General features: G+C 35.6%; 1 pseudogene; it reads right to left on the minus strand.

The window, feature by feature from the left end:
* Positions 1–6,230: 6,230 nt before the first annotated feature.
* LOC113256457 (DNA ligase 3-like) lies at positions 6,231–8,589 on the minus strand (annotated as a pseudogene).
* Between the last annotated feature and the right edge of the window lie 1,441 nt (positions 8,590–10,030).

Genomic DNA, 10,030 nt, shown 5'->3' on the forward strand with positions numbered 1-10,030 from the left:
GAATATTTGTGTCCTCACAAAATTCATATGTTTGAAATCCAAATCTCCAATGTGATGGTGTTCAGAGATGGGGTCTTTGGGAGATAACTAGGTCATGAGAGTGGAGCCCTCATGGTGGCATTAGTGGCTTATAAGAAGAGACACAAAGAGCTTGCTTCCTCTATGTGCTCTCTGTCATAACAATACAAGGAAAAGACAGCCATTTACAAATCAGGAAGAGGGACTTCACCAAGAACCCCACCATGCTGGCAACCTGATCGGAGATTTCCCAGCCCCTAGAACGGTGAGAAACAAATTTCTGTTGTTTAAGGCACCCAGTGCATGGTACTTGTTATAGCAACCTGAACTAAGACATATATGAGCAGATGATTAATAATGACAGTAATCATTAGTCCTTAATAATGAGAAAAACCCCTAGTTAAATAGTTCCTCACAAAAATCAGAGAGAAGTCCATTAAGAAAACGAAACTCTCTAGTTAGTCCATCCTCTTTAATTTAACCCTTAATGGCTTAATCCATGAATTTATGCAGTTGCTTTAGTACTTTCTTGGTTTGTGGAATGAATTAAAGAAAAGCTTTTTTAGCAGATCAATCAATTAATTACTGCACTTGCTACCATTTCTTGTAATTACCAACAGGGGTTGGATTTTGTGTTTTTGAGGACTAAAGAAGAGTAACAGTATTGGTAAAGTATTTTTATTTTTATAAAAACACTTTAATAACTCTAATTTCATTTTACTCTCATGTGCATTTTATTATAAACCTATTTACAGATTCATACTTTCTTTCCTACCACATAATAAAACTAAACCAAAATAGAATTTTATGGCCATTTCTGAATTTCTAAATTTTAGTTTAGTTGTAAAATACTATATTTAAAAAGATACATAGGTTTATTAACATTAGGAAGCCATAAATGCAGGCAAAAATAATTATGCTTAATGGCAACTAGAATAATTTCTCAGACTATATAACAATATTGAACTTCATACCTCTAACAATATAGACTTGAAATATATGAAGCAAACAAGCAAAGAATTTCAAAGAGAGATTGACAAATTTTTTTATCACAGTGGAAACTTCTAACAAATGTATCTCAGAATTTGGTGAGTCATGCAAGAAGAAACTTACTGAAGATGCAGAAAAATTGAACAACACAATGAATAAGCTTAATACAATTGATTTTTATAAAACTACATCTTAAAAATAGAGAATGACCATTATTTTTAAGCACATATAAAACTGACTACATATTAGGCCATAAAGGAGCTGTTAATAAATATAAAATAAACAACATCATGTATTTAATAAATATAAAATAAGCAATATCCACTTATCAAAAAGAACTTTTAATAAATACAAAATAAACAATATACAACATCAGTCCAAATTCCTTAGAAAGATGCATTATGATTAGAAATAATAATCTAAGTTGGTCTATAAGATCTGATAAATTTGGAATCTAAAGACATACTTTTACATAGTTTATGAATCAAATAGGAAATCTTAATGAAAATAACAAAATATTTAGAAGTGATCGTCAGACTTGCAGGATGAAGCTTCCTGCAGGATGAAGTTTAGAAGATACATACAGCCTTAAATTCATTTGTTAGGAAGTAATTATAAAAAGAATAATGAAATTTAAGACTTCTGCTTTAGGTCAAGAAAACTGAAGCTGGATCTGACCTCTTACCTTAAATAATTACAAAACTGAACAAAATATATGAAATAGTGATTTTCAAACTTTGGACAAGAGGCAACACAAAATAGATCTGAGAAAAGAGAATCAAATAAGGTGAGCTGTATAATTACCTCAGTTTCATAATGGTCGTTTCCAGGATGAAGCATAGGGAGAGGGAAATCAAATTAGGTCCAGTGGTTTACAAGACAGAATTCAGATGTTAGAAGGCCAAAGTGCTAAATTTCATAGGGAAAAATACTAGAGAAAAGACAATTGCATAGGGAAAGAGAGCTCCAGAGATTTGCAAAGGATTCTCCCAGAGTCTTCAGCTGAGTACTAATTGGTGCATGTGGGTGAGGAAACTAACAAAGTTGGGGGGAAATCCCATTAGAAAGGATCATGTGGAACAATCCTCACACAGGGCCAGGAATAATTGTTCTTATCAGTCAGAGCCCTGGTACAAAAGCTATGTGGATTTACCTAACAAATCCTAAAAACAAGATTTGAAAGGACCAAATTGTTTCCAGCTAACTGCATAACCAAAAAAATGCCCAAAAGTATTTAAAGAAATGAAAAAAAATTGATATTCAAATTATAAACTTGGCAAAGTCTGGCATTGAATCAAAAATTACCAGGCATGAAGAAAAAAAAAAAGCAGAAAAAAAATGAGGATAAAAAGTAATCAATAGAAATAGAAACAAATAAATATGGAAGAATTAGCAGATAAGAATATTAAATATGTGTTAGAAATATTTACCATATGCTCAATATGAAGAGGAAAGCATGAGGTTGTTAAAGAGAAATATGGAATCAACAGATGAATTGATAAAGATGTCATTTATATATATGACATGACATCTACACACACACACACACACACACACACACACACACACACACACTGGAATATTACTCAGCTATCAAAAAAGAAAACTTGCCATTTATAAAGACATGGATGGAACTAGAGAGTGTTATACTGAGTGAAATAAGTCAGAGAAAGACAAATACCATACAATTTCACTCATATATGGAATTTAAGAAACAAAACAGATGAACATGGCGGAAGGGAAAAAAATAAGATAAAAACAGAAAGAGAAGCAAACCTTAAGAGAGTCTACCTATAGGGAACAAACTGACGGCTGCTGGAGGGGAAGTGTGTGGGGAAATGGGGTAATTGAGTGATGGGCATTAAGGAGGGCACTTGATGTTATGAGCACTGGCTATTATATGCAACTGATGAATCAACAGGTTCTACCCCTGAAACTAATAATACAGTATATCTTAACTAAATTGCATTTAAGTTTAAAAAAAGAGAGAGAAATGAAAGACACAAAATGGCCCAAATCAAGCTTCCAGAGATAAAATTTAGTCTTGTGTAAGATGAAAATATGTAAGATGGGTTTGATGGCAGAATATACATAGTAGAAGGAAAGAAATAGTAGTCTTTAAGATATGGCAATGGAAACTATCCAAAATAAAATACAGAGAGAAAAAAGATTTTTTTTAAGAAGGAACAGTGTGGCAGTGAGAGAACATCAAACATTCTAATATGTGTAATTGGGGTCCCAGAAAGATAAAAGGGTAGGAAAGATGAAGATATTTAAAGAAATACTGACCAGGGCATCTGGGTGACTCAGCTGTTAAGCATCTGCCTTCGGCTCAGGTCATGATCCCAGGGTCCTGGGATCGAGCCCCACATCGGGCTCCCTGCTCCGCGGGAAGCCTGCTTCTCCCTCTCATACTCCCCTCGCTTGTGTTCCCGCTCTCGCTGTCTCTCTCTGTCAAATAACAACAACCAAAAAAAAAAAAAAAAAAAATTTAAATCTTTAAAAATAAAAAAAAAAATAAATACTGACCAATATTTTCCAATTTTGATAAAACTCTAAAGCCATAGATCCAAGAAACCCAGTAAACTTCCATCAGAAGAAATCTATAACAAGGTGCATAATAACACAGTTGCATTAAAACAGCAATTACCGAGAAAATCTTCAAAACCAGAGGTAGGAAAAAGTCCCATTTTATACTGAAGGGAAAAAAAAAAAGAATGATGGCACATTTCTTCTCAGAAACAATGTAAATCAGAGAAAAGTGGAACACTCTAACCAAGTAAAATTATCTTTCATAAAGAAAGGTGAAATAATTTTAAGATATAGAAAAACTTAGAGTATAATCACCAGTAGACTACCACTATACTACTCACCATTATGACTATAAGAAATGTTAAAAAGAATCCCTTAGTGAGAAGAAAAATAATGACTGATGCAAATTTGGATATACTTAAAGAATGAAAAGCATGAGATATGGAAAATGTGTTGGTAAATATGATATATTTTTCTTATTTTGTAAATTCCTTTAAAAATTATTAATGTTTTAAAGAAAAATAATAAAAACATGTTGTGGGTTTTTAACATAAATAAAATGAAAATGTATGACAATAGTACAAAGGTCCAGCATGCCCCACTAACTGATAAAATAATAGAAAAAAAATTAATAAGGCTATAGAAAACATGAACAGTGCAATTAACTATTTCAACCTGATTTACATTTATAAAGCAGTCACCCAACAGCATTCTTTTTAAATGTACACAAAACAATAAGATACACCATATTCTAGGCCATAAAACAAATGCCAATAAATTCTTTAAATTTCAGGTAAAACGAATTATTTATTCTGACCACATTGGAATTAAATTAGAAATCAATAAGAGAAAGATATCTAGAAAATCCCCTAGTATTTAGAATTCAGTCAACATACAACTACATAATCCGTGGGTCAAAAAATATCACGAGGGTAATTAGAAAACATTTTAAAATTATGGATAGTGAAAACACAGCATAGAAATATTTAGAGATGCACCTAAAGAAGGGCTTAAAGGGAATTTTATAATATTGAAAATTAAGGGTCAGTAAGTCTATAAGCAGAAATTAATGGAATACCAATCAAAACAGTAAAAACTGAGGAAACTGAAAGTGGTTTCTTGGAGAAGATCAATTAAATTGATAATCATCTAAATAGATGGATTAGAAAAGACAGAGGAAAAATAACATACCGGTATCAAGAATGAGAGAGCTAAATTCTACTCTTGAAACTAATAGTACACTATATGTTAACTAACTTAACTTTAAGTAAAATTAAATTGAAAGAATGAGAGAGCTAATACAGATCCCATAGACACTGAAAAGATAATAACTAAGTATAGTAAACATATGTCTGTAAATTTGATAATATGAACTATATATTGATATCCCTCATGACCATCTACACAAAGTATTAACAAAATTTTAGCAAATAGAATCCACAAAATATACAAAGCCAATATGTCTTGGCTAAGTATAACTTATACTTGAAAGATAAAGTTGGCGTGGCATTCTAAGATCAACCAGTGTATTATTCACCATATTAAGCTATGAAAAAAGAAAAATCATATGAGCAGTTTAATAGATGCAGGTAAATAATTTATCATTTATTTATTTGATAAAAAAAATTCACTGTGAACAGGAAACAAAAGGAAGCTTCTTCAACCAGACAAAAAAGCATGTATGTAAAACTTACAACTAGCATCATATTAATGGTGAAAGTTGAATGTGTTCCCACAATATCAGGCACAAGCAAAGATTACTGGCCTTACCACTTCCATTGAACATTATTCTGGAGGTTGGAGCCAATTCAATAAGACAAAATAATATAATATTAAATTAATAAAGTAAAATAAAATTAACAGTACAATAAAAATAAACCCAGATTTTAGAGGAAGATCAAAACTATTGTTACTTGCAGACAACGTAATCCTCCACATAGAAAATTCTAAGTAATGGATCAAAAAGCTTCTAGAATTAGTAAATTTGCAGGATGAAAGTTTATCACACCAAAAGTGATTATGTACAGTAGCAACAAACAATTATAAATTGAAATTGAAAAAAAAAACCATTTAAAATATTATAAGTATATGAAATAAAGACTACTTTAACAAATTATGTTCAAAACCTATAAAGTGAAAACTAGAAAATATTACTGAAAATAAAGTGACTTAAATAAATTGAGAGACATACCATGATTGTGGTTTGGAATACTCAGTATTAAGATGTCAGTTCTTTCCAACTATAGAGTCCATGGGAAAAAAATTATTAAAATCCTAGAAATTGTTTTATTTTGTAAAAATTGACAAACTGATTCTAAAAGCGATATGGAAATCAAAGACTTTTAATATCCAGAACAATTTTGAAAATTATGAGCAAATATGAAAGAGTTACAGTATTTTATTCAAGACTCAGAACTGCTATAGTTATCTAGACAGACATCATATTAGCATAAATGAATATTAGGTCATTGGAACAGCATAGAGAATCCCCAAATAGACTCTAACATATATAGTCATTTGATTTTTCAAACTGCAAGATATTTTATTTGTAGGGGGAAAAAAAGCTTCTTTTAGAGGAAAACAAAAAGACAACCAAGCCAACACCCAGATCTGAAAGATCTATATAAACCAGCAGAAAAAATGACTTCATTGATGGCACCCACAGCAACTAACTCCTGGCCAGGAAGAGATCAAGCACAGTTGGTGGAGTTCTGGAAGATGCACTGCTCAAAGAAAGGCCACCCCCCATTCCTAATCCTGTGAGGAAGGGGGAGGGCCACAGTCCTAGCAGGGAGCTGCCAGCCTCTACATCCAGAACCCCAAATCCACTCTGGAGAGACCTGCTGAGTGTCCGGGTTCTTGTCCCTGCTACCCAGTACATGTGTGGCTGAGGCAATGTCAAATTCCTGCACCAGGTCCCCATCGAATGCCACAAAGGCACATCTGAGACAGCTGAAGTCTGGTGTGGATGGTGTCAAGTAGAGCTGCGCCCCAGTGAAGATGTCCAGCAGCACCTTTGCTTGGCACAGGGTCTCATCGGGAGCCTTCTGCTTCTCTCTCATTTTCACAGGGGATCGTTTTGCTGTCAGCTTGTTGCTGCCTTTGCTGTTGGGGCTACTCAGCCTCCCTCCTGCCTTCTTGGCACTGGTGGAGGGCTGCTCTGGGGAGCCTTGCAAGACCCAGCAGGCCCCAAGGTACCCTTATTCTCTCCACTACTGCCTCCTGTAGTGGAGTTCCCCACCTTTCCAACTGCCACGGTGAATTCTGCCCTCTCCTTAGACACCTGGTATAGTTTCTTGAGTTGGGGCAGGTTAGTGACAGATTTCCAATCCTTATCATCATGAATCTGGGTACCATGAGGGAATCAGATGGAGGTCCCATCAGCTCTGTGAGCCTCAGATTTGGAGGACTCAGCCCTTAAAGTGGGCCACCTTGTGAAGCAGGACAGGCTTGAGTCTACAACTGAAGTAGCTGAAGTGGTCCCCATTCTTATACACCTGGACTCGCTCCCCATCATACTTGATCTCAGAGAACATGTCATTAGGACACTTCTTCATCTCATGTTCAATGGACTTGCAGGCTGCAGCCAGCATGTGCTGTACTGGCATCATCAGTGAAGCTCAGAGCTCATCTCTGATGTGGTCCACCTCCTGCTCATTGCAGGGGACCTCCTCCACCAGGTCCTGCAGGTATCACAAGGCTTTGAAGGCTTCATAGGCATTGGGATCAAGGGCATCTGATGTATGTTTTGTATCCGAGTTCATCTTCAGATCATGTTTGACCAACCTGACGATGCACTTAGGGTCATTGGCTGGGCACCTGGAGGCAATGTCCTGCAGGGTCTATTGCTGCTCATCCTCTTTGGTGAGCTTGGAGAGCTGAAGGAGCAATTCATCCACCTCTTGGATGGTAAGGACGCTCTTGGCACCTGGAGGGAAAGACTTGCTCTGCTCAAAGAAGACTCTGATTATCTCTGACACTTCACTTTGCTCTAGGTCTCATGCCATATCATCTGGGTTGCAGTTAAGAATGTGGCTGAAAAGCTTCACAATCTACTTATTGTTCAAGTTGTAAACACTTTTAATAATACCTGGCAGCAGCACCTTTACTGTTAGGTACACATCACTATGGAAACTATCTCCTGCTGAACCTTTCCAAAGGAAGTCCTGGATGATCTGGGTCTTTGTGTCATAGCCAGGATTTTCAGCCACCATGGCACATAACTTCCAAAACTCACATAGCAGACAATTCTTGTGCTTGGGGTCACATTTGCTGAGGACAGATTTGCCTTAGGGGTAGGGCTGGAGCAGGCTTCCCCAGAATTGTTGGACTTGACTGAAAAGCCAAAAAATTTCTGGGGATTGATGTTGGTGACAAATGAGGCATCTTTCATTGGAGATGTCACCTGGCCAGTAGGTATTAGCTTAGCCTGGACAATGGCTTTCTTTTTTGGTGTGCTTGTTGCCTTAGAAAACAGATCTGCAATGTGCTGGCTTATCTGTTCCTTCTCATTATCTTCCAGCTCTTCTCAGCTTTCCAGCTCTGTGTGGTCCTCAATATTTTTTGTGGTGGCCCGGGCCCACTCCAGTTTCTCAAACATGCATTTAATATGCTACCACTCTTTCATATCACCTCTGGACCCCAAGAAAGGGTGGATACCACTTTGCTGATCTGGCATACACTCTTCACAATCTTTTCCTTGAATTTTTTTTTTCAACCGGCCATGCCATGCTTGGCATAGTCCACACAGAACCATTGCTCAGCCATCTCACAGCGGCCACTGTAGAGTTCCTCTTGTGACCCTGGCAAGAAAACAAGGCAGGTGACCACGGTCTTATTACTTTCTTGGATGACAGAACAGGCCTTTTTTTTTTTTTTTTTTTCTGGAGGAGGTAGTGCTCATGAAGCAGATCTGTTTCTAACCAACGGCTGAATTGTCTTATGTCAGGCCAATGATGCTGTTCTCAGAACAGGCACAGTTCTTTTTTGGCTTTTTGTGTGGAGGGTTGGTGGGAAGAGGATCTTGAAAGCCGAAGTTATACAACTCATGGGGTGACTGGGAAAATTAAAATGAGTCCATGGATGGGCTGAGGGGGTTGACTCGGAACTCCTTGCCTTCTCCACTCCAGTGTACACCACAGGCCTCCAACCAGACACCCACAGGCTGCGTGCGCCATGTTGGTTTGTCTACAGTCATATGATTTTGATAATGGGGTTAAGGCAATTCAATGAGGAAAAGACAATTTTTTCATGAAATGGTGCTGGATATAAAAATGCAAAAAAAAAAAAAAAAGAGAGAAAACAACTCTTACCTCACACTTAATGTATTAATGTGGATCACAGATCTAAATGTAAGATCTAAATGACATTGAGTTTGGTAAAGATTTTTAGGTGAGAGATGAAAAGAATGTGCTATAAAAATCCATTTTCATTAAAATGAAGTAATGCTTTTCAAAAGAAATTTAAGAAATCAAAAAGAACAACCATAGACTGTGAAAACATATTTACAAAACATATCTAAAATGGACTTGTGTCTGGAATACATAAAGAACACTTAAAATGCAGTAATAGTAAGAGAAACAACAAAATGGGCAAAATATTTTAATAGACACTTATCCAAAGAAAACATATAGATAGAAAGGAAGTACGTGAGAAGATGCTTAACGTCATTAGGACGATGCAAATGAAAATCACAATGAGATAACTCTGCATACCCTGGAAAACATAAATTCGAAAAGGTTGTTGCTACCAAGTTTTAGCAAGGAATCACAGCAACAGGCATTCTCATGTAGCAGTTGTGGAAATGTCAAACAGTACTATTTTGGAAAACAGTTTGGCATTTTCATAAAAATTTAAACATAGATTTTCCATATGAAATAGCCATTCCATTCAGAGGTATTTAAGAGAAATAGCCAATACACTGATCTTTCTAGTTACTTTATTTGTAATAGAAACTGAAGGCAATCCAAAATCCTTTAATATTGAATGGATTAACCAATTTGTATAATCTGTACAACAGTATTCAGCAATAAGAAGAACAAACTACTGTCACATGCCTCAAAATAGATGAATTCCAAAAGAAGTATGCTTAGTGAAAGAAACCAGGCCAAAAAAAGCACATACTCTGTTTTAACTTATATAAAATTCTAGAAATGAACAATACTCTGTATTGATGGGACACATACCAGTGATTGTCTGGAGATTATGCAATAGAAGAAGGAGTAATGGATGCATTACAAAAGAGTATGAGTAACCCCTTAGGGTGACAGAAATGTTCACTACCTTAATTATGCTGATTGTTTCACAGGTGTATAAGTATGTTAAAACTTATACAAATTGTAAATTTAAGATGTGTCCAACTTATTTTGTGTCAAGCATATCTCAATAAATCTGTAAAATGTAATAACCAAGTAAACCTGAAACAAATAGTATGAAAGAAAGAAGTAAGAAGAGTAAGGATTGTTGAAATAGAAAACATTACCAAGAAAAA

Source organism: Ursus arctos, unplaced genomic scaffold (assembly GCF_023065955.2).
Source record: "Ursus arctos isolate Adak ecotype North America unplaced genomic scaffold, UrsArc2.0 scaffold_4, whole genome shotgun sequence".
NCBI classification, from domain to species: domain Eukaryota; kingdom Metazoa; phylum Chordata; class Mammalia; order Carnivora; family Ursidae; genus Ursus; species Ursus arctos.